General features: G+C 45.9%; 1 non-coding gene across 1 annotated transcript; it reads right to left on the reverse strand.

Moving 5' to 3' along the window:
* Window positions 1-621: 621 nt before the first annotated feature.
* Window positions 622-693, reverse strand: TRNAC-GCA. Its single transcript has one exon. It is a non-coding gene; the product is annotated as a tRNA-Cys (tRNA).
* Window positions 694-23,702: the final 23,009 nt, after the last annotated feature.

Raw genomic sequence — 23,702 nt, forward strand, 5'->3', positions numbered from 1 at the left:
AAGACCCAGCAGAGCCCCCTCCCCCCCAAAAAACAATAATACAAGGCCGGTTAAAACAGCTGTGAAGAATGTCTAACTTGGGAAATAAAGAGAAAACAATCATGCGACTTGAAGCTGAGAAGAGTGCCAAAAGGTAGGAGAGATTGAGAAATGCCCTTGAGAAAGCAAACGAGAATGAGAGAGTTTCAAATGTGAAGAAGCTTCAAATGTTTTCAAAAGAAGTTTCAAATGAGACTCAGGAATCAGTGAAGCTGTTAGTTGCTCAGTTGGGTCTGACTCTTTCCGACCCTATGGACTGTATGTGGTCCGCCAGGCTCCTCTGTCCATGGGGTTCTCCAGGCAAGAATACTGGAGTGAGTGGCTTTGTCACTTTTTAAGATAAAGAAAGAAAGAAAGAATCCTCATTCAAAACTTCAGAAATACCCCCCAAACCGGGAGATTATTTTTTTCCAAATAAAATGCTGCTAAAATATTGTAAACTAATGGAGTGAACAGAAGGCTTCATGGTCCAGTCCAGTTATGAAAACACCTACTAAGAGTTATGATGTCACAGTATTGAAAGTGAAAGTGAGAGTCGCTCAGTTGTGTCCGACTCTTTGTGACCCCCTTCTCCAGGGGATCTTCCCACCCCAGGGATCGAACCCAGGCCTCCCGCATTGCAGGCGGATGCTCTACCAGCTGAGCCACCAGGGAAGCCCAGATCCAATCCTTTGGCCACCTGATCTGAAGAGCCGACTCCTTGCAAAAGACCCTGACTCTGGGAAAGATTGGGGGCAGGAGGAGGAGGGAGCAGCTGAGGAGGAGACGGTTGGATGGCATCACCAACTTGATGGACATGAGTGTGGGTGAACTCCATGAGTTGGTGATGGACAGGGAGGCCTGGCCTGCTGCGGTCCATGGGGTCAAAAAGAGTCAGACACGACTGAGCGAGTGAACAACAGTAACAAATTATGATGTCAGGACAGTCAGGGTTTTAGTGAGAGACCCTTCAAAATCAAAGCACACTAAAATTCAAAGAAAAAAAAAATACAAAACAAGCCAGGAGGCGCTTCTAGGGACTGAACTTTTTTTTTTTTTTCCTGCCACAGATTCCCAGGTGGTCAGCGGGAAAGAATTCTCCTATCAGTGCAGGAGACGTGAGTTTGACCTCTGGGTCGAGAAGTTCCCCCAGAGCAGGAAATAGCAACCCACTCCAGTACTCTTGCCTGGAGAATCCCATGGACAAAGGAGCCTGGTGGATTGCATTCCCAGAGTTGGACACAACTGAGTGACTTAACACTCTCAGTGAAGCTATGAGAACATTTTTGATACACATCATGTGTCTTCCAGCAGGCATGCAAGACAAGAGATTTTCTCAAAGAGGCCTCTAATATATATAACAATAGACTAAAGCAAGGAATAATACACACTCTGAGTTTAGGTCACAGCAATAAAATCTGTCTCCATGCAAGAGTATTCCTTGTTTCACAAACATTGTTTTTATTCTCTCTCTCTTTTTTTTTCCTCACATTTTACATCTCTTATTTACTCTAGCCATTATCCTTTATAGAAACCAGACTCCCAACAGACTCCAAAATTTATTTGCACGTTTAATAAAGAGTTACTCAGAGACAGACTGAACCATCAGAGGCATTTTCCCCCCATAATCTTGTGAAGAATAGAATTTTTTTTTTCTTTTTTGAGAATGAGCTTCCTTAAGGACACAGACTTCCTTTCTGGACAAATTTTGGCCGCTACATGTCCACAGAGGGGAAGCTTAACATTAGAAAGATAAATGGAAAATGCAGGCTGCAAAACTGGATTGAAAGCACAAGCCCAACTATATAAACATATTGAAAACACACTGGAAAAATTGTACCAAAAGAAGAACGGTGCTCATTTCTGGGTGAATTTTTCTAGTTTCTGCATTTACAGTTTCTTACTCCTGCCTAAGAGTTTGAAGTCCTGTCACCTGTCCAGTTCAGCTCAGTTCAGTCGCTCAGTCGTGTCCAACTCTTTGCAACCCCATGAATCGCAGCACGCCAGGCCTCCCTGTCCATCACCAACTCCCAGAGTTCACTCAGACTCACGTCCATCGAGTCCGTGATGCCATCCAGCCATCTCATCCTCTGTCATCCCCTTCTCCTCCTGCCCCCAATCCCTCCCAGCATCAGAGTCTTTTCCAATGAGTCAACTCTTCGCATGAGGTGGCCAGAGTACTGGAGTTTCAGCTTCAGCATCATTTCCTTCCAAAGAAATCCCAGGGCTGATCTCCTTTAGGATGGACTGGTTGGATGTCCTTGCAGTCCAAGGGACTCTCAAGCGTCTTCTCCAACACCACAGTTCAAAAGCATCAATTCTTCGGTGCTCAGCTTTCTTCACAGTCCAACTCTCATCCATACACGACCACTGGAAAAACCATAGCCTTGACTAGATGAACCTTTGTTGGCAAAGTAATGTCTCTGCTTTTGAATATGCTATCTAGGTTGGTCATAACTTTCCTTCCAAGGAGTAAGCACCTTTTAATTTCATGGATGCAATGACCATCTGCAGTGATTTTGGGGGTCTAAATTCCTCCACCCAGCAGTCAAGACATTATAATCATGGGATCCCACCAAGCTTTTTCTACCATGAAACTGATCCTATTTCTGCCCACCTTTTCTTGCTCCCACTTGCATCCATTTGCTTCTATCACTGACCCCTCCTTGTTGTTCAGTTACTAAGTCATCTCCGAATGTCTGGGACCCCATGGATTGCAGCACGCCAGGCTTCCCTGTCCATCACTATCTCTTGGAGTCTGCTCAAACTCAAGTCCATTGAGCCGGTGATGCCATCCAGCCATCTCATCCTCTGTCGTCCCCTTCTCCTCCTGCCTTCAGTCTTTCCCAGCATCAGGGTCTTTTCCAGTGAGTCAGTTCTTTGAATCAGGTGGCCAAAGGATTGGAGCTTCAGCTTCAGCATCAGTCCTTCCAACGAGTATTCAGGGTTGATCTCCTTTAGGACCAACTGATTTGGTGTCCTTCCTAATCTCCTCACCTTCTAAGGACTGTGACAAGTGATACCAAAGGTTACTGGACAAAAAAGAGGATGAACTTTCTGGGTACCAGGTTCCCAGCACGAGTTAGCAGAAAAAAACAAACAAACAAACAAACAAGCAAAAATACTCGTGTCCTCAGGACGCTTCCTGGAGGAGGAAGGTATCCAAGACTTACAAATACAAGCGGAATTTCAAATGGTGAACACTGGAAAGAAAAGTCAAAGCGTTCTAAAAGAATGATGAAAAGGGGTTTGTGGAGACTTGAGCATGAAAAAACAACTCTGGAAAATGGTAAGTTTTTGGAAGTGGAGCCTTTTGTGGGTTTTAAAGAGAACTGCCAGAAGACACAGTCTGCCTTTTCAAATAATGTGTGTGCAAAGTCGCTTCAATTGTGTTCAGCTCTTTGCGACTCCATGGACTGCAGCCTACCAGGTTCCTCCATCCATGGGATTCTCCAGGCAAGGATACTGGAGTGGCTTGCCACATTCTTCATTTTTAAAACCTCCTTGAACACATTTTTGGGGGGGACGCGAGCTGCAACACTCAGCTTGTGGGATCTTAGTTCCCGAACCAGGGATGAAACCCAGGGTCAATGCAGTGAGAGCATTGAGCCCTAAGTACTGCTCCACCAGGGAAGTCCCTAGAACATATATTCTTGGTGCAGTGAACATTTTTAAGTACATTTCCTGCTGTTCACACTGGCCTCTTCTATGCTTACGTTGGTACATGGTGTCTGGGTGTATCGTTCAGTCCTTGAGGACTAAATTCTATTCTTCCTCTTTCATACCTTCATCTGTTTTTATCTATTTCATCGGACTTCTCCGGTGGCTCAGATGGTAAAGAGTCTGCCTGCAATGTGGGAGACACAGGTTCGATCCCTGGTTTAGGAAGATTCCCCTGGAGAAGGAAATGGCAATCCACTCCAGGACTCTCATCTGGAAAATTCCATGGACGGAGGCACCTGGCGGGCTACAGTCCATGGGGTCGCAAAGAGTCAGACACGACTGAGCGACTTCACTCTTCCATCTCATCAGAATAGTAGATAGGGGACCTACTGAGATAGATTTCCCAACCTGACAATATCTGCTGACTTCTCATACAAGTTGAATGGGCCAACAGAAGGGTTATTATAGAATGGGCCAACAGAAGGGTTATTATAGAAGGGTTATTATAGAAAGAGAAGTTTCTAAAGCAGGGTGTCTCATCATCAGCATGACTGATCCTGACGCTACAGGATGCTTTGTCGTGGGGCTGTCCTGGCATTTGGGGATGCTGAGAATCACTAGCTGGGTCTCTACCCACTACATGTCAGTAACAAGCTCCTGCCAGACATGATAATGGAACATGCCTCCAGAAGCTGCCAGGTGATGGGGGACACAGGGTACTGAGACCCGTTATTATAAACGTGTGCTTAGTCGCTCAGTCACGTCTGACTCTTTGCAACTCCATGTAGCCCGCCAGGCTCCTCTGTCCATGGGGATTCTCCAGGCAAGAATACTGGAGTGGGTTGCCATGCCCTCCTCCAGGGGAGTCTTCCCAAACCAGGGATAGAACCTAGTACCCACACTGCAGGTGGATTCATTACTGAGAGCCACAAGGGAAGCCCATTATTAAAATAAATAAATGTATTAATCTATACATGTGTGTGTGCACACATGCTAAGTCGCTTCAGTTGTGTCCGATTCTTTTCAACCCCATAGACTGCAGCCCGCCAGGCTCCTCTGTCCATGGGGATTCTCCAGGCAAGAATACTGGAGTGGGTTGCCACGCCCTTCTGCAGGGGATCTTCCCAACCCAGGGATCGAAGCCGCAACTCTGAGGTCTCCTGGGCAGGTGGGTTCTTTACCACTAGCGCCACCTGGAAAGCCCATGTATACACACACAGAAACACACAGACACACACACACACAGAAACACACACACACACATATCACTCCAAGGGAAAAAATTCAAGGAATCATTAAAATAATTTTTGGACATAAAAGAATACTTGGAAACTTCCCTAGCAGTCCAGCAGTTAAGATTCTGAGCTTTCACTGCAGGAGGCATGGGTTCAATCCCCAGTTGGAGGTCTTATATTCTGTAAGTTGCATGGTGTGGCCAAAAGTATTACTAAATAAAAATCTAGGACCTACTGTACAGCACAGGGAACTCTACTCAGAACTCTCTATGACCTATATCAGAAAAGAATCTAAAAAAAAGAGCAGCTATATGTATAAATGGAGAGGGAAATGGCAGCCCACTCCAGTACTCTTGCCTGGCAAATCCCATGGATGGAGGAGCCTGGTGGGCTGCAGTCCATGGGGTCGCTGAGAGTCAGACGAGACTAAGCAACTTCCCCTTCTCTTTTCCCTTTCATGCACTGGAGAAGGAAATGGCAACCCACCCCAGTGTTCTTGCCTGGAGAATCCCAGGGACGGGGGAGCCTGGTGGGCTGCCGTCTATGGGGTCGCACAGAGTCGGACGTGACTGAAGCGACTTAGCAGCAGCGTATGTATAAATGAAACACTTGGCTGTACAGCAGAGAGTAACGTGGCATTGTAAATCAACTATAGTCCATCAACAATAAAATAATTTTTAAAGGATATTTGAATTGTGTAAGATCATAAAATCTAAAAGTGTAAAAATCAGAGTATATTAGTTTCCAGAAAATACTAAACATCAGAACAGATGTTAGTACTAGGAGAAACATACAGAAGAACAAGGGATGAAAATATTGGTAATATGCTCTCCTAAAATGATATGGAACAAAGATGCTAATTAAACACAAAGTGTTCCTCTTCATGTGGAAAATGTAAGGACACACGTACCCCCAGTGTTCACTCCAGCACTGTTTACAGCAGCTAGGACACGGAAGCAACCTAGACGTCCATCGACAGACGAGTGGATAAAGCAGTCGTGGTACATATACACAGTGGAATATTACTCAGCCAGGAAAAAGAACAGGGCTGCCCAGGTGGTGCTAGTCGTAGAGAACCCACCTGCCAAAACAGAAGACACCGGAGATGCAGGTTCAACCCCTGGGTCAGGAAGATCCCCTGGAGAAGGAAATGACAACCCACTCCAGTATTCCTGCCTGGAGAATCCCATGGACAGAGGAGCCTGGCAGGGGTATAGTCCATGGGGTCGCAAACAGTCAGACACGACTGAAGCTACTTAGCACGCAAAAGAAGGAACACGTATGGGTCAGTTCTAATGAGCGGGGGTGAACCTAGGGCCTGTTATACAGAGTGAAGTAAGATAAGGAGAATGACAAACACATTAATGCATATACATAAATGGAATTTAGGAAGATGGTACTGGCAGCACAGCCGTGGAGGTGCAGGTGCAGAGCACGGGTTTCTGGACACAGGACGAGAACGAGAGGGCAGGAGGAACCGAGGGGGCAGCACTGAAACATACACTCTAGCAGGTGTCGAATTACTGGGTTGTTGCAAAAATTTCAGTTCTGCATTGTGGAACTTTGCCATCTGATATTGCAACACATTCTTAAATAAATGCAGCTATGTTATTAAAAAAAAAGAAAACAGAGAAACATTTAGAAGAATATTTGAATTGCCTAAGACCATAACATCTTAACGTATAAAAAATTCAGACTATATTACATCTTTCAGACAATACCAAACATCAGAACAGATGCTAGTATTAGCAGAAACGTACAGAAGAACAAGAGCTGAAACACCTGGTAATGTGCTCTCTTAAAAAAAAGGTATGAAAAAGAAAATGCTGATTAAACACAAAGCGTTTTCCTTTGTGTCCAAGGCAACTATAAAAACTCTTCGCTTTTCTTTCGGTTCTCAACGATCTTGCCATCACTTAGTAGAGGATAACCTTCAAAGTTAATGGAGCTTATGCCCCTAAAATTAAAGGCGTGAGAAATCGAATCCTCTTCTCCTGTGAAGTCAGTTTCACACACATTGTCAGCCCTGTCCTTAGAACATAAATTTCTCTTTCTCCTGGAACTTTCACACGGATAAGCATATTTTCTACCTAAAATGTTGCTCCGTGTTACAAAAAGGACACCTTTCCCTTCGAATCTGACACAGTCACTGAAAAGAAAGCTAGGATCTTGTGATAATGGTATTTCGTTTTTATCCAGTTGTGTCTCCTGTACAGGGTGATCCCTCGATGTGTCTTAGTTTATACAGTGAGCTTCTCACAAGTTAGTGAGCTAACAGATATCTGTGTTCTGCAACGGTGGACACGGCTTCCCTGGAGGCTCAGTAGTAAAGAACCCGTCCGACAATACAGCAGACGTGGGTTCCGTTCCTGAGTTGGGACGATCCCCTGGACAAGGGAATGGCAACCCACCCCAGTATTCTTGCCCGGGAAATCCCATGGACAGAGGAGCCTGGGGGGCTTCCAGTTCATGGTGTGGCAAAGAGCTGGACGTGACTGGGTGACTGAAGACAAAGATGACAAATGTTGAATATATGATCCTATGCTGCTGTTACTGCTGCTGCTAAGTCGCTTCAGTCGTGTCCAACTCTGTGCGACCCCACAGACGGCCTCCTACGAGGCTCCTCTGTCCCTGGGACTCTCCAGGCAAGAACACTGGAGTGGGTTGCCATTTCCTTCTCCAGTGCATGAAAGTGAAAAGTGAAAGTGAAGTTGCTCAGTCGTGTCTGACTCCCAGCAACCCCAAGGACTGCAGCCCACCAGGCTCCTCCGTCCATGGGATTTTCCAGGCAAGATTACTGGAGTGGGGTGCCATTGCCTTCTCTGATATGATCCTATGCATTCTCCCAAACCCAAAGAACTGTACACTCTGCCCCTCCCCCGAAAAAAAGAACAGAAATTAACTAGGAGGATTTACTAATCAAAACGTATCCATACTAGTTCACCAACTGTACAAATGTGCCCCATGGACTGAGGATGTTAATTTGCCTGGTCACAAACTCTTTGTGACTCCATGGAGTGTAGCCCATGAGGCTCCTTTGTCCATAGGATTCTCCAGGCAAGAAAAGCAGAGAAGGAAAACCTCTATATGGTCGGCCCAATTTTTCTGCAAAATTAAAACACTTCTAAAGATAAAATCTATTAACTGAAAACATATGTTAATAACATTCTGACTTACTGAAACCCTCTTGAAAACCAGCTCTTAAAATGGTAACGGATGCTAGGACCTCCTTGGCAGTCCAGTGGTTAAGACTCCGAGTATCAATGCCGGGAAAACAGGTCTGATCCCCGTGGGCCACGAAGATTCCACACGCCATGGAGGAAGAAAGCCCATGTGCCACAAATACTGGGAATGTGTACCGGATTGGCACGTGCCCGTGCTCCACAGTGAGAGAAGCCACAACAAGCAGAGGTAAGAGATGCGGGTTCGATCCCTGGGTAGGGAAGATGCCCTGGGAGACGAAAGGGCAACCCACTCCAGTGTTCTTGCCTGGAGAATCCCCATGGGCAGAGGAGCCTGGTGGGCTACAGACCATGGGGTCGGAGAGAGTCCAATACCACTGAAGCGACTTAACCACGCACGCACACACGCATAGATGGAAGGGATGTCATGAGTCCTCAGGAGCTGACGACTGCTGGACCACTATCAGAGATGCTGGGCATCTTCTGATACATCTCTGGGAGTTAGCTGAGCCTCAGAGCATCATCAAGTGATGAGACGAGTTGTACAGGGCAGGGTGAATGAGATTCAGACTAATTTCTCTGGTCTTTCCCAACTCTCAGCTCATGATCACCATGGCAGACAAACCTCCCGTGGCTACCCTGCCCCAAAAGCGTCGCCATCAGGAATGGCATGTCTGTCTTTCAAAGACTTGGCTCCTTTATTTTCCTTATTCTGACATGAATCAGAGGTTGTTGGAATCAAAATATTTCTCTTATATAAGCAGAATACACAGACCGATATGAGATAATCCTTCTGCAGAGGATGGCAGCCATTTCTTATACAGTCAGATATACAACCAGCCGTCCTAAACAAGAATACTTATCCAAGAGAAATAAAAGTGTATGTCCACACCAGACTAACACCTAAATGTTCAGATCCGCTTGATTAACAAGAGGCGAACATAGACAGCAGCCCAAAAGTCCATCAGCAGGTGAATGACTACACGCGTGACAGGATTTTCATGCCTAAAATAAACATACACAAAGGGAGGGAGGGAAATCTGGGGAAGAGAAGAAGCCTTTCTGCAAATTCCAAATGTACAAAACCTGCTGCTTTTAAGTCACTTCAGTCGTGTCCGATTCTGTGCAACCCCATAGACGGCAGCCCACCAGACTCCCCCGTCCCTGGGATTCTCCAGGCAAGAACACTGGAGTGGGTTGCCATTTCCTTCTCCAATGCATGGAAGTGAAAAGTGAAAGTGAAGTCGCTCAGTTGTGTCCGACTCTTAGTGACCCCATGGACTGAAGCCTACCAGGCTCCTCCGTCCATGGGATTTTCCAGGCAAGAGTTCTGGAGTGGGGTGCCATTGCCTTCTCCGAACAAAACACTACAGTTGTATTTTCGGGCAAAACGCATTTTAAGAATGACTCATTGCTAGATAAACAAGTGGTGAGAAAAACACAGCAAAGGCTTAAAGTACACAAAGAATTGAAAGAAGTAAATGGAGTTATAGACAAATCTAACTATCACGGAAGAATTTGATATATCTTTTCCAATAAAGGATAAGACTCAGCAGATAAAAATTTTATTAAGAATAGAGGATAACAGAATGATTTAATGAGTGCATTTGATTCACCAGACATATATATATATATATACATTACTTCGTGCATGCCAAGTCACGTCAGCCGTGTCTGACTCTTTGTGACCCCATGGACTGTAGCCCATGAAGCTCCTTTGTCCATGGGATTCTCCAGGCAAGAATAATGCAGTGGGTTGCCATGCCCTCCTCCAGGGGATCTTCCCCACCCAGGAATTGAACCTGAATGATGCATCAGAGAACCCACATATCACACCTAAGACCTGACTCAGCCAGATGAATAAAGAAACAAACATTAAAAATATATATAAAGAAGTGCATACTCTCTGCAGGTACATCAAAGAACCCACATATCACACCTAAGACTTGATGCAGCCAAATAAATAAATATTTAAAACATATTTATCTATTAAATATTTATAAATTATTCATTTAATAAATAAATATTTTAAAATATATAGAAGTACATACTCTGCAGGAATACAGAAAACTATCACACTGTGGCACCAAAACCCAAATCTTAATATATTTCAAAAGATTGAAAATAATATACTACAGATGTCTGACCGCTATGCAACTAACTTTGAAATCTCCATATACTTGGAAATGTTTTGAAAGTCTGCATTATCCACAGGTAAATGGAGAAAATGTCACTGAAACTAGAAAATATTTTTGAATGAATGAAAAGAGTACATACCAAATATTTCAGATGAGACCAGAATAGTATTGAGGGGACAGGAGTGTATTAGCAAAGAAGAAAGACTGAAAACTCATACACTCATCACCATCTTAAAAAGGTAAAAATTAGTCAGTAATTGAGAAGGAGGCAGAAGGAAGGAAATATAGAGATAGAAGCATGGTTTACTTAAGTAGAAAATAAATGCGTGTGTGTGTGGGTTAGCTGCTTAGTCATGTCCAACTCTTGGCGACCCCATAGACTGTAGCCCTCCAGGCTCCTCTGTCTATGGAATTATCCAGGCAAGAATACTGGAGTGGGTTGCCATTTCCTTCTCCAAATAAATATATAGCAGGTTCAGTTGACAAAAACAGAAGCCGGTTCTTTCTAAGGTCCAATGAATAAACAGATCAGCAAGCCTGATCAATAGGGAGAGGTGGAAGGTAGAAATAACCAAAATTAGAAATGAAAAAGAGAATACCATAAGATCTTACAGCATTAAAGAGATAACAGGAAGACCATAATGATAATAATCCCCTGGAAAGATGCAACTTGAAAACAGAGAGAATAAACAGGATGCTCAGAGTTACAGATGCATTAGGCTGCTGAAGTAAAAAAGTGAAAAAGTGAAAGTGTTAGTCGCTCAGTCTTGTTCGACTCTTTGCAACCCCACAGACTGTGTAGCCCACCAGGCTCCACTGTCCATGAGATTTCCCAGGCAAGAATACACGAGCGGGTGGCCATGCCCTCCTCTAGGGGGTCTTCCCGACCCAGGGAGATCGAACCCATGTCTCCTGCATTAACAGGCAGATTCTTTACTGTCTGAGTCACTTGAATTCCCAGTCAAATATTTCCAGAAAGAAATCGCTGGTCCACATGGGTTCATCAATGAGTGTTATAAGGCATTCAAGGAACAAATAGTTAATTGTATTCAAACTCTTATGGATAACAGAGAAGGGAACACTCAATAATCATTTTATAATGCTGAGATAATCTTCATTCTAATATCTGACAAGGCAGCATGAGGAAGAATATTACCAGGCCAGTCTCCCTCAGCAGATCCAAAACAGAACAAAACACAGGCTACAGAAAATTTTAGCAAACACCTCCACCGGCGTATTAAAATAACGGTAATTATCATAACCAAGTGGGCTGTATCCCAGAATGCAAAACGCTGGTTTAACTTACTAGCGTCCTTCTGAAAACCCTTCCTTACAGACTCAACTTTTATTGCACCTGCTTGCATTTCAACATGAAATGAATAACTTCATCGGACGCCCTGAATCAAAAAAGAAGGGAAGTAAAAACTACAGTTTCTCAGGAAGGATCTGATTACTTGGAAAATGAGGTTGAAAGCGGGTCACAGGAGAATGAATTCTTGTGAGTGCAGCAGTTCATCCTTAGAATATCGTAGGTGGCTCAGTGGTAAAGAAGCCGCCTGCCAGTGCAGGAGACCCAGGTTCGATCCGTAGGCAGAGACGATCCCCTGGAGGAGGGCATGGCAACTCACTCCCGTATTCTTGCCTGGAGACTCCCATGGACAGAGGAGCCTGGCGGGCTACAGTCCATGGGGTCGCAACTTGTTGGACACGACTGAGCGACCGAGTACGCACATACACACACTGTTAACTGATTTAAGAAATTCCTTACAGCCATCATTTTGTACAGCTTCCCTTCCAGGGAAATAACAGCAGAAAGGAAACTACAGATCATTGCTGAATGAAACAAAGGTGCATTTCGACGTGGCCTTTTCCACCACTGCGTTCAGAGAGAAAAAAGCACCAATAACCAGTGGACACAAAGCTTAACCAGCCAGCTTCCCACCAAATGGAGCTAAATCCTCCTTGGCATGAAATTCTTACCCAAGAAAATAGAAAGTTTCAACTGACGCTCAGGCGGGATCGTGGACATGGGTGGCCACCTGAAAGCTTCGTCTCCATGGCTCCTGAGGACTTGTCATTTCCCCAAAAGCAATCATGTTTAAGGCTGCAGGATTATCTTACTCCAAATGAACGCAAGCAGTGCACATCCTCAGAACACAGGCCAGTGTAACTATTTGACTTGAGAGCAATCATAAAAGGATTTTTCAGCTTTAGGAGAAGAAAGAAAATAAATAAATAAAAGCACTAAAAAGCTAAAAGCACTGTCATTTCAGACCACGGGGAAACCACTCAGCTGAACAGGTTTCAAGGTGATCGCGCCAGGCCGTGACGGGGTGTTTGTAAAATGGACACAGAAGCCCATTTTTAAAGGAAACTCTCTTCTCCTGGGGCCCGCCGCGGTGCTTTTGAAGGTCACGAAGGCGGGTGGGGTCCACCACCCACAGCAAATGAGATGGAATTTTGAAACGGAACATGGGCAACCTGCTTGATTTCTTCTACGTGGTGTAACCTTGGTCCTGGAAAGCAGACAGAGTCACGTGCAGGGCTGAATCTCTGCTCACCAGTTAGCATGACTGTGTTGGCTGGACCCACAGAGAGCAAAAGGCAAGTAACCGTAGGCACATCTCAGACAGGTCACTAAGCAGAAAGGTTCCAATCCACGCAGTCTTGCCTACCTGCTATGAAACCTGGCCGGCTCCCTCATCTTCCTGGTCTTTGCTCAAGTCATTTGGGGATTTTGGGAGTGAGAGTAGACATCTATGGAGGGCAGGCTTCTTAGACACCCCCCACCACCCACAGAATGATCCAGTGAACTCAAGTCTCCGTGGGACCCCCTTTCCTGGGCTCTGGGCTGGGACCCAGACACTCAGGTCCGTCAAACAGAATATGGCAAAGGCAATGAGTGTTGCTTCCCTGACTAGGTTTTTAAATGACTCTGACTTCCATCTTACTGGGCTTCGCTGGTGATTCAGATGGTGAAGAATCCGCCTTGCCAATGCAGGAGACCCGGGTTCGACCCCTGGGTCAGGAAGATCCCCTGCAGAAGGGAATGGTGACCCACTCCAGTGTTCTTGCCTGGAGAATCCCATGGACAGAGGGGCCTGGCGGGCTACAGTCCATGGGGTCGCAAAGAGTCGGACACGACTGAGCGTCTAATGCTTTCACTTTCTGTCTTACTAGCACTCTCTTTCTGGCTTTGATGGCGCCGTGCTGGAGACACTCAACTCCATGTCAACTGGTCCTTGGTGGTGGTGGTGGTGCTTGGTGGCTTAGCGGCCAAGTCGTGTCTGACTCTTACCACCCCACGGACTATAGCCCGCCAGGCGCCTCTGTTCGTAAGATTCTCCAGGCAAGAATACTGGAGTGGGCTGCCATTTCCTCCTCCAGCGGATCTTCCCAACTCGGGGATCGAACCCAGGTTTCCTGCATTGCAGGCAGACTCTTTAAAGACTGAGCTACGAGGGAAGCCCATGGTGGCCTCCAGCTAATGCTGCGTGATGAAGAATTCTGTCCCACAGCTCTCGGGATGCACGGAGGAGCTTGACGGCAGGTCCTTCCCCAGTCAAACCTTGAGTTTAGGGCACAAGTCCAACCAGCGCCTTGCGAGAGATGCTGGGTTTCAGGGCACAGGGAAGCTATGGCAGGACTCCTGACCCACAGAAACTATGAGATGATAAGTGGGTGCTGTTTTGGGACACCCCTTGGTGGCCTAGAGGTTAAGGCTCTGACCTCCCAATGCAAGGGACCTGGGTTTGATTCCTGGTCAGGAAACTTGGTCTCACACATGATAACTAAAAGTTCCCAAGCCACAACTGCAACTACAGACCCTGCATGGCACAACTAACATTGGCCATGGACAAACAAAGAAATATTTTTTAAAAAAAGATGTGTTCTGCTTCAAGCCTCTAAGTTTTTTTCACTCCTGAAAATGTACACGGCCAAACCCAGAGTATTTATAGCAACCTCCTAGGTCTTCATCCCCTACAGTCCCAAGAGATCTTTAAAGGCCTGGAAATGAAAGTGGAAATTACATCATGATCTCCGAGAAGGACCTATCCATCAAAGTCAAGATCGCATCACACAATGCACCAGCATCCTAGATAACACACCACATTTCTCAGGATTTATTACAGGTAACACACAGATTGGAACTGCCACGTAATTTTGATGAAGTCTTTCTATTTCACAACATACAGATATGCCTTAAGGATAGGGGAAAGAATGAACTTTCCTTTTCATCTGTAGCAAATAATGACATCGTCTTCAGGTTGCAAGGGCTGTGAGTGAACGAGCCCTTCACATATCATCCAGTGGTGATCATTCAGAAGGCTAACTGCACGACACTCCCGTTCAGTTCAGTTCAGTCCAGTTGCTCACTCGTGTCCGACTCTTTGCGACCCCATGGACCGCAGCATGCCAGACTTCCATGTCCATCACCAACTCCCGGAGCTTGCTCAAAGTCATGTCCATTGCATTGGTGATGCCATCCGACCATCTCATCCTCTGTCGTCCCCTTCTCCTCCTGCCCTCAATCTTTCCCAGCATCAGAGTCCTTTCATATGAGTCGGCTCTTCACACCAGGTGGCCAAAGGATTGGAGTTTCACCTTCAGCATCAATCCTTCCCGTGAATATTCAGCACTCCAAGTCATTCAGTGAGAAGGTAAGGAGGTAATCTGCAATCATGTTTCCTTTTAGATGACACAATGTATTGTAAAAACTGAAGCTGGCTTGACGGTCACTTTTCACTGTTTACTGCTGATGTTTGCTCCTTGGCATTGCTTTTACTACTCAAAGACATGTGTTTTTCTTTTTTTTTCATTTGCTACCCTACCAACACTTTCTGGTAGCTAGTGGATGTTATCAGTAATGTATAAACAATGGGGCTTCCCTAGTGGCTCAGTGTTAAGGAATCCGCCTGCCAGTGAAGAAGGCGGGGGTTCCCTCACTCATCTGGGAAGATCCTACACGCCTCACACCAACGAAGCCCGTGCATCACAACTATCGAGCCTGTGCTCTAGAGCACGGGGGGCCACAACTACTCAGTTCACAGGTCACAACTACTGAAGTCGGTGATTTCGAGAGCCTGAGCTCCAGACAAGAGAAGCCCCAACAGTGAGACACCTGTGCGCCCCAAATAGACAGTGGCCCCCGCTCGCTGCAACTAGAGAAAAAGCCCCCACCAAGTCCCAGCACAGCCAACAATAAATAAGTAAATAAACAGAACTTAATGTATGAACAATGATGACCATTATGATGAGAATTTCCCCAAGTCACATGAGTTGGGGGAGGGGGAGTGGTTAGAAATCGAGGGTTCTAGTCAAACATGCTTATGTCAAATCCAAAAATATGACTCACCACTCTTGTACATGGTATGTTTTTGTGACAAACTCCAGCGGTTTATATTATTCTTTTTTATTTTCCAAATAAAACCTGTCTTTCCGAAATACTAGTGCCAACAGCTAAGTTGTATTTTCTGACCATCCAAGAAGACCTCACCACTAGACTGCAGCTGAATTCCTTTCCGCATTATTATAGACTATGGGAAACTATTATTGTTTTCCCTTGGGCTGCACTGATAGCTCAGTTGGTAAAGAATCCACCTGCAATGCAGGAGACTCCAGTTCGATTCCTGGGTCGGGAAGATCTGCTGGAGAAGGGATAGGCTACCCCCTCCAGTGTTCTTGGCCTTCCCTGGTGGCTCAGCTGATAAAGAACGCGCCTGCAATGCGGGAGACCTGGGTTCGACCTCTGGATTGGGAAGATCCCCTGGAGAAGGGAACGGCTACCCACTTCAGTATTCTGGCCTGGAGAATTCCATGGATTGTATAGTCCATGGGGTCGCAAAGAGTCGGACACGACTGAGCGACTTTCTTTTTTTTTTGCTAAACTAGCTGTTTATCAGTTATGAGACAAGAAAGATATGGCAATTCCCGTTTTCTTCTTACCTTGACATATAAAGTCTGAAATCATCAGAAAAAAAAAGTAACATTCAGTTAAGGTAGTGCTATTAGCTACTAAGTGGAAACTTGCAAACGTTTCTTTTTTTTTTTTTCCAAAATGTCAGCTTGTTAAACACTGTTACCAACATCCTTGTATGGTTTCTTGTGTAAAACTGGTTCCTGTATTATATACTAATGAGCAGAAACGAATCGGAAGTCACATTCCTACCTTTCAAAATGTTGTACCGTTTAAATTTTAAATGTGTGGTGCTTTAAAATGCAATTACACAGTAGGGTACAAGAGGACTGTGGGATGAGACATATCACGTGGTTGGAGAGTCCATGAATGAAGATAACCTGAAACATAAGTCAGACCCGTCTAAATACGTAACACAAGGGACCCTCCTTGGTGGTCCAGCGGCTAAGACTCCAAGGTCCCAATCAGGGGGCCTGGGTTGCATCCCTGGCCAGGGAACTGGACCCTGAATGTGACAATGAAGAGTGCACTCTTCAACTAAAAAAGATCCCACATGGTGCAAATAAACATCTGATACAGTGCAGTGAAGATCAAAGATCCCACGTACCTCAACCAAGACCCAGGGCAGCCAAATAAATAAAATACATTTTTAAAAAGTGTTGTTAAAAAAAAAAAAATATATATATATATATAACAAAATAATCACAGATTAGATGTTTTCGGAAATTACCTACTATAGAGTATGTGTTAGTCGCTCAGTCGTGTCTGACTGTTTGTGACCCCGTGGACTGTATATAGCCTGCCAGGCTCCTGTTCTGTCCATGGGATTTTTCAGGCAAGAAGACTGGAGCAGGTTGCCACTCCCTTCTCCAGCAGATCTTCACGGCCCAGGAGTCGAACCCAGGTCTCCTGCACTGCAGGCATATTCTTTACTGTCTGAGAAGCGGAGAGGCAGAGAGATTGCCATGGACTGAACTGCACGCGTCCTAAATGCACAGGGGAAAGCCGTAACTCCCCCACGCGCTGGTATTTAAAGATGGAGGACTTTGGGAGGTGGCCAGGGTTACAGCAGGTCATAAGCATGGGCCCCCTCCATGGGATTAGTGTCCTTATAAGAAGAGATAACAGAGAGCTTACTCTCTCGCGCACGCCATCTCTCTCTTCACCACGTGAGGATAGAGCAAGGCAGCCGACGGAAGCCGGCAAGAGGGCCCCCAGCCTCGTTTTCAGTTATGGCAAAGCTGCCAGACGTCAGTCGACACCGATTCACTTCCTCTGTGTTTCATCTCCTCTAACACGCTTGCCAACAGCGTAGGAGCTCAGCTAAATGGGGAAGGCGGTCATTATTTCATCAAGAGCGCTTTTCGTCAAACTTCCGAATACCCTATTAAGTTTTTTTTCTTTGTCTCTGATTTAATGTGCTACACTCAAACTCTGTAATTTTACAAACTCAGTTTTCTTCTCCCAGAAGCTCTGTGGTTTTATACTATAAAGAGGAAGGCACTCAAAAGGCAGTAGAAAAGGGGCTTAGTTTGAGTTTTCAACCTAATGTATGATCTGAAACCAGTGTTTTAACTGCTATGAAAAACAAGTGGATGACCTATCTGTGAAATATCTGCCCACATGTGAATCCATGCTGAAACTCCAATCCTCCGGCCACCTGACGCGGAGAACCGACTCATTGGAAAAGACCCTGATGCTGGGAAAGATTGAAGGAAGGAGGAGAAGGGGACGACACAGGATGAGACGGTTGGATGGCATCACAGACAAGATGGTCAGGAGTTTGAGCAAGCGCTGGGAGTTGGTGATGGACAGGGAGTCCTGGTGCACCGCAGTCCGTGGATTCGTAAAGGGTCGGACACGACTGAGCGACTGAACTGATGCGAATCCATGGAAGAAATCTCTCGGCAATGATAAAACTCTGCACAAATATGAAGTTCTCTTGTTACGGGTATTGACGTCATTGGCATTATTATTAGAAGCCACATCTAGAATCCATTCTAATGATTTGCACTTTCTCAGTCAATAACAGCGTGCTCTTCCAAAGAGACTCCGTTTATTATGCACGTGGAATATAATTGCCTTTTTGATGTTCAGATGATTTTGAAAATCATTAAGAGACCATTGCAGACTCAAGCACTCTGTCTGCAGCGCACTTCATCAAATGCTTGATACGACGCATATGAACCAATCACTTATGTCCCTTTTTCTGGGGGGAGGGGTTAACCCCTCATCAAGCTGATGGTGCAGTCCACTGAACGCATTAGCAATGACTCGTTATTAATCTTATAACCTTTTCTAATTAACAGAATAAACTGTAAAATGAAGACAAATTGAATGTATCCAAGGGCGAAATACATTCAGGCAGAAAAAATAATCTATGAATCCTTCACATGCGGGCAGAGAGGGGACAGGGAAGCCGGCTTGTCTCGTTTCATAGACAGAACTTGAACGTGCAAACAAACCCCTTTGTCACTGGCTTCTCTGTGTCTTCTTACACAACACTCCTGAAATTGCAGAGGAGAGGTACTGTAGACACAGTCACTACTGTTCTTTATTTTATACAGCTCTCCTTGGAAGGATCCCAGAGTTGCTGGATAAACAGAAAAATACTGAGAGGCAGCAAACAGCAACACACAAATTTGTAGCAGGAAAACACGCACAGGAAAAAAAATCATAAAGAGCTGAAAAGAAGTAAGAGGAGGATAATAAAAATGAAGACGATTCAAGTGCTGGCAGGGGTGAATACTGATGTCCTTGGAAAAACTGCAAAATATCAAAGGGGCTTGTTTTGTTTTTCTAAAAGCAGTGTCTGAGAAAGTGAAGTCAGACAGAGAAAGACAAATACCGTATGATACTGCCCATGATACGGGAATCTTACAAAGAAAAGCAACAACAACCAAGCAAATGAACTTATCTACAAATCAGAAATGGAGTTCAAAGAAGTAGAAAACAAGCTTAGGAATCAGACTCCCCAGACTCAACCCCAGCTGAATTAGTCTCAGGGAAAGGCAGTAACTTATAGCCATGCTCAAGAGGCTAAGGTTTGCACTGGGATGAAGAAACGGCTTCATGAAGTGTGGACATTTCTATGCTATATGAATGATGCGTGCATCCCACCGCTTCTAAATACTTGCTGTGTGGCCCTCAATCAGGAAATAAGAGTCTGCCGTTCCGAGGACCTTGATAATCAAGATATTGCTCATTTTTTTTCTGTTGGGGAAACAGGAAAAGAACCCCCAGGAACACAACGTGAGATGAACTTATTCACACACCATATGAAGAAGTTACCAAGAGGCTCGTGATGCATACAGACTCCGTGCCTCCAACGCCTTCTGCATGTCACGGCTTCTAAGGAAATCTCTAATAAAAGTTAGAGGTTCATAAAAGTTAAAGGTGAATTTGTCACGTGGATTCTCCCCTTTATCCTAATATATGTGTGATGCTTAAATACGATGGAAGAATATCAGAACTGCTTTCTCAAAAGCATTTCTCTCCCCCCATCCCCCGCCACCGTGTGTAACCTTGATAAATCATGAACAACTCAAAAAATTGCATGTCCTGCTCTCAGATGCAGCAAGCTTGGGGAGGACGGGCAGCTCTATCGGTTCCTGTTTACATCTGTCAATTCATTTTCGACAGTCAATTACCTCTTCCCCAGCGTTCTCATTGGATTCTCAATGTGCGTGACGTCAAGGAAACACATTTACTGCCAGAAATCGGTAAAGTGTTTGTGGTGTTGCTGTTACTTGCTCAGTCATGTCCGACTCTTTGAGACCCCATGGACTGTAGCCCGCCAGGCTCCCCCGTCCGTGGGATTCTCCGGGCAAGAAGAGTGGAGTGGGTTGCCACTTCCTCCTCCAGGGGATCTTCCCGACGCAGGGATCGAACCCTCACCTCCTGCGTCTCCCGCACTGGCAGGTGAATCCTTTTCTGAGCCACCAGGGAAGCCCGAGGTAGGCATAAATTCAGAAGAAACTCTTTTCCTTTACAAGCACCCTGAGAAACACACCGCCTCCCTCACACGTAGCCCCGTCTCAAAGCGTGAGAGCTAACCATCTGAGTTCCCTTAAAGGTCAGGGTGTATCAGGGCTGTATCAGGTGTATCCTTTCTGGGCTGAGCGAGCAATCGTGAGGCATTTCCAAGGAGGTCCTTGGATTGGCTTTCAATTGAGATACCGAAAGGAGTCCTTCCACGATCCCCTCGCCTCCCCTACCATAGCTGGCCAGTAGTTCCAGCATCCAACCCGAAATGTAGCACCGTGGGCTCTTAGGAAGTAAGAAGAAACATGTTTTCGATATAGACTTATGAATTATTTGGCTTCAGCGGGTCTCAGCTGCACCCCACGGTTTCTTTGGTTGTCGTGCGTGCTGTGGAGTACGAGGGCAGAGTTGCCCCCACGGCGTGCAGGATCTTAGTTCCCTGAACCAGGGATCGAACTTGTGTCTCCTGGATTAAAAGGTGGACTCTTCACCACTGGACCACCAGAGAATTCCTGAGAATGTTTATATTAATCAGAAGGGCCAGAAGCAATGGTAATTCTACATGATCAACAGAACTATATACAAGTCTCTCTCAGTCATTTTAACATTCAGCCTCAAATCTAGCATCGTGGGCTAACAGAAAAGAAGACAATCTTAGAACATTTTTTTTCATAACCAGAGGGCTCCCTGGGTGGCTCAGGGGTAAAGAATCCGCCTTTCAGTGCAGCAGATGCAGGTTCGATGCCTGGGTCAGGAAGATCCCTGGGAGGAGGGCATGGCAACCCATGCCAAGTACGCTTGCCCGGGGAATCCCAGGGACAGAGGAGTCTGCTGGGCTATGGTCCACGGGGTTGCAGAGTCAGACTTGACTGACTGACTACAGAGTACACACACACACACACACACACACACACACACTTAGCCTCCATAATCAATGGAAATTGATGAGAGGACAGACGAAAAAAATTCAGACAAGGCTTTACTGGGGCCCCAGCAGCAGCAACATGGAAGGGAGGGAGAACAAAAAAAACAGGGTCCCTTGGTTGCTAATGGAGGTCCCTAACGGAGGTGAGCTGGTTCCTCTTACAGAACGCAGGTAGGGGTATGTCCCGGGTCAGGCTGCGCCCATCCTGTAGGTGGTATTGTGTGCAGAAGGCACACACAGTACCCTGCTTTTGCTCCAGACTCCTTAGAAGTGGCTCAGCTGGTAAAGAATCCAGGTCAGAATACTGGAGTGAGTAGCCATTCCATTCTCCAGGGGATCTTCCCAACCCAGCGATTGAAACCAGGTCTCCCTCACTGAAGATGGATTCTTTACCAGCTGAGCCACCAGGGAAGCCCAAGAATACTGGAGTGAGTAGCTGTTCTGTTCTCCACGAGATCTTCCCAACCCAGGGATTGAACCCAGGTCTCCCACATTGCAGGCGGATTCTTTACCAGCTAAGCCACCAGGGAAGCCCAAGAATACTGGAGTGGGTAGCCTTTCCCTTCTCCAGGGGATCTTCCCAACCCAGGGATTGAACCCAGGTCTCCCAGATTGCAGGCGGATTCTTTACCAGCTGAGCCACGAAGGAAGCCCAAGAATACCGGAGTACCTTCATTTCATCTCCATCCTCACGTAACCCTGTTCTCTGCGGCCAACTCAGAGCCCTCTGGGACGTTAGCACACAGACCCTGAAGTTTCCTGCACCCCGTGGACACACTCCCTGCTTAAACTCCCAAACTACATCTTTTACAGAAAGGCTGGATACTGAGGACAAAAATCAAGATGAATCAAATCACATGTTCAAAAATGGTTGAGGACAACATGAAAACCTGTATTCTACTGTTTTTCCTCTCTCATCCAAAAAAAAAAAAAGTCATCATGGGGACTTGCTTGGTGGTCCAGGGGTTAAGAATCCGCCTGCCAATGCAGGGGCAAAGGGGCTGGTCCAACCCCTGGTCAGGGAAGATGCCACCTGCCTTGTGGGAGTGAAGCTGTATCACAGCTACTGAGCCTGTACACTGCAGCGCCTGAGTGGACTCGTCTAGAGCTCAACACAACTGGAGAAATTCTGAGAGCAGTAACGAAGACCCAGTGCAGCCAGAAACGAACCAGTAACTAAATAAAGCGTAAAAGAATATGGGCTGCAACGTCGGGGATTCGGTTTTGACTCCCTGGTCAGGGAGGATCCCGCTAAGTCTGCCTGCCACAGCTACCGAGTCCACGTGTCACACCTAGAGAGGCCAGGAGCCAAAACAAAAGGTCTCATGTGATGTAACTAAGATCCAATGCAATAAATAATTTAAAGTATTTTTAAAATGTCATGATTAGTACAAATATACCAAATGCTGCCCTCTTTGCTCTTGGCCCTAAATAGCTTTAGTCTCTCCTTGCTTGTGTCACAGTAACAGATGAGTTCAATTTTCACACTGTTACTGTAGAATATGTCACCCCAGACTTAATTTTCCCTTGGGTTTTCCCAGAAATGAAGATCTCATCATGTAGACTTTATGGGTATGCTTTTATCACGTACGGATGTGAGAGCTGGACCATAAAGAAGGCTGAACGCCGAAGAATGGATGCTTTTGAACCGTGGTGTTGGAGAAGACTCTTGAGAGTCCCTTGGACTGCAAAGAGATCCAACCAGTTCATGCTAAAGGAGATCAGCCCTGGGTGTTCATTGCAAGGACTGATGCTAAAGCTGAAACTCCAATGCTTTGGCCACCTGATTGGAAGAGCCGACTCATTGGAAAAGACCGTGATGCTGGGAAAGATTGAAGGCGGGAGAAGAGGAAGGCAGAGGATGAGATGGTTGGATGGCCTCCCTGACTCGATGGACGTGAGTTTGAGTAAACTCCAGGAGGATGGACAGGGAGGCCTGGCGTGCTGCAGTCCATGGGGTCACAGAGTCGGACATGACCGAGCGACTGAACCACAACTTGTCCAAAAGTTCTTGGCACCCAGGCTGAGATGTTATCCAACACAAACACTCTCACCAGCACCCTGACCTCACCACTAGAACACGTACGACACCTGTCAAGCACGTAGGAAGGACTGGACACATGTTTAGGGAACAGACCTTCCTAAGGTTGGCTTCTGACCTGCATCTTGTATTCTCATCTCCTGTCCTATCTTGTCTTCCTCTCATCATTATTTGCCGTGCGCTGAAAGTCTGTGCCCCTGAGAGCGAGATCCACAGGTTGAAGTCCTCGCCTGCAACGTGACGCTATCTGGAGGTGGTATGCTTGGGAGGTCACGAGGTCATGAGGATGGAGCCCCATGAACAGAATTGGTGTCCTTATAAAAGAGACCCCAGAGAGCTCCCTGGCAATTTCTACCACGTGAAGACACCCTGCAAAGGCGACCATCTATGAACCAGGAGGAGAAGCATCACCAGGACCCATATCGGCTGGGTCTTGGTCTTGGACGTTCTGCTTCCAAACGTATGAGAAAGAGATGCTTGTTTATAGGTCCCCAGTCTAGGTACGTTCTCTTATAGCACCCTGAAACAAGCTAAAACATCATATAATCAAACAATACAGAGGGCTTCCCTGGTGGTCCGGAGGCTAAGACTTTGTCCCC

This window comes from Oryx dammah, unplaced genomic scaffold (genome assembly GCF_014754425.2).
Source record: "Oryx dammah isolate SB20612 unplaced genomic scaffold, SCBI_Odam_1.1 HiC_scaffold_23, whole genome shotgun sequence".
Lineage (NCBI taxonomy): Eukaryota > Metazoa > Chordata > Mammalia > Artiodactyla > Bovidae > Oryx > Oryx dammah.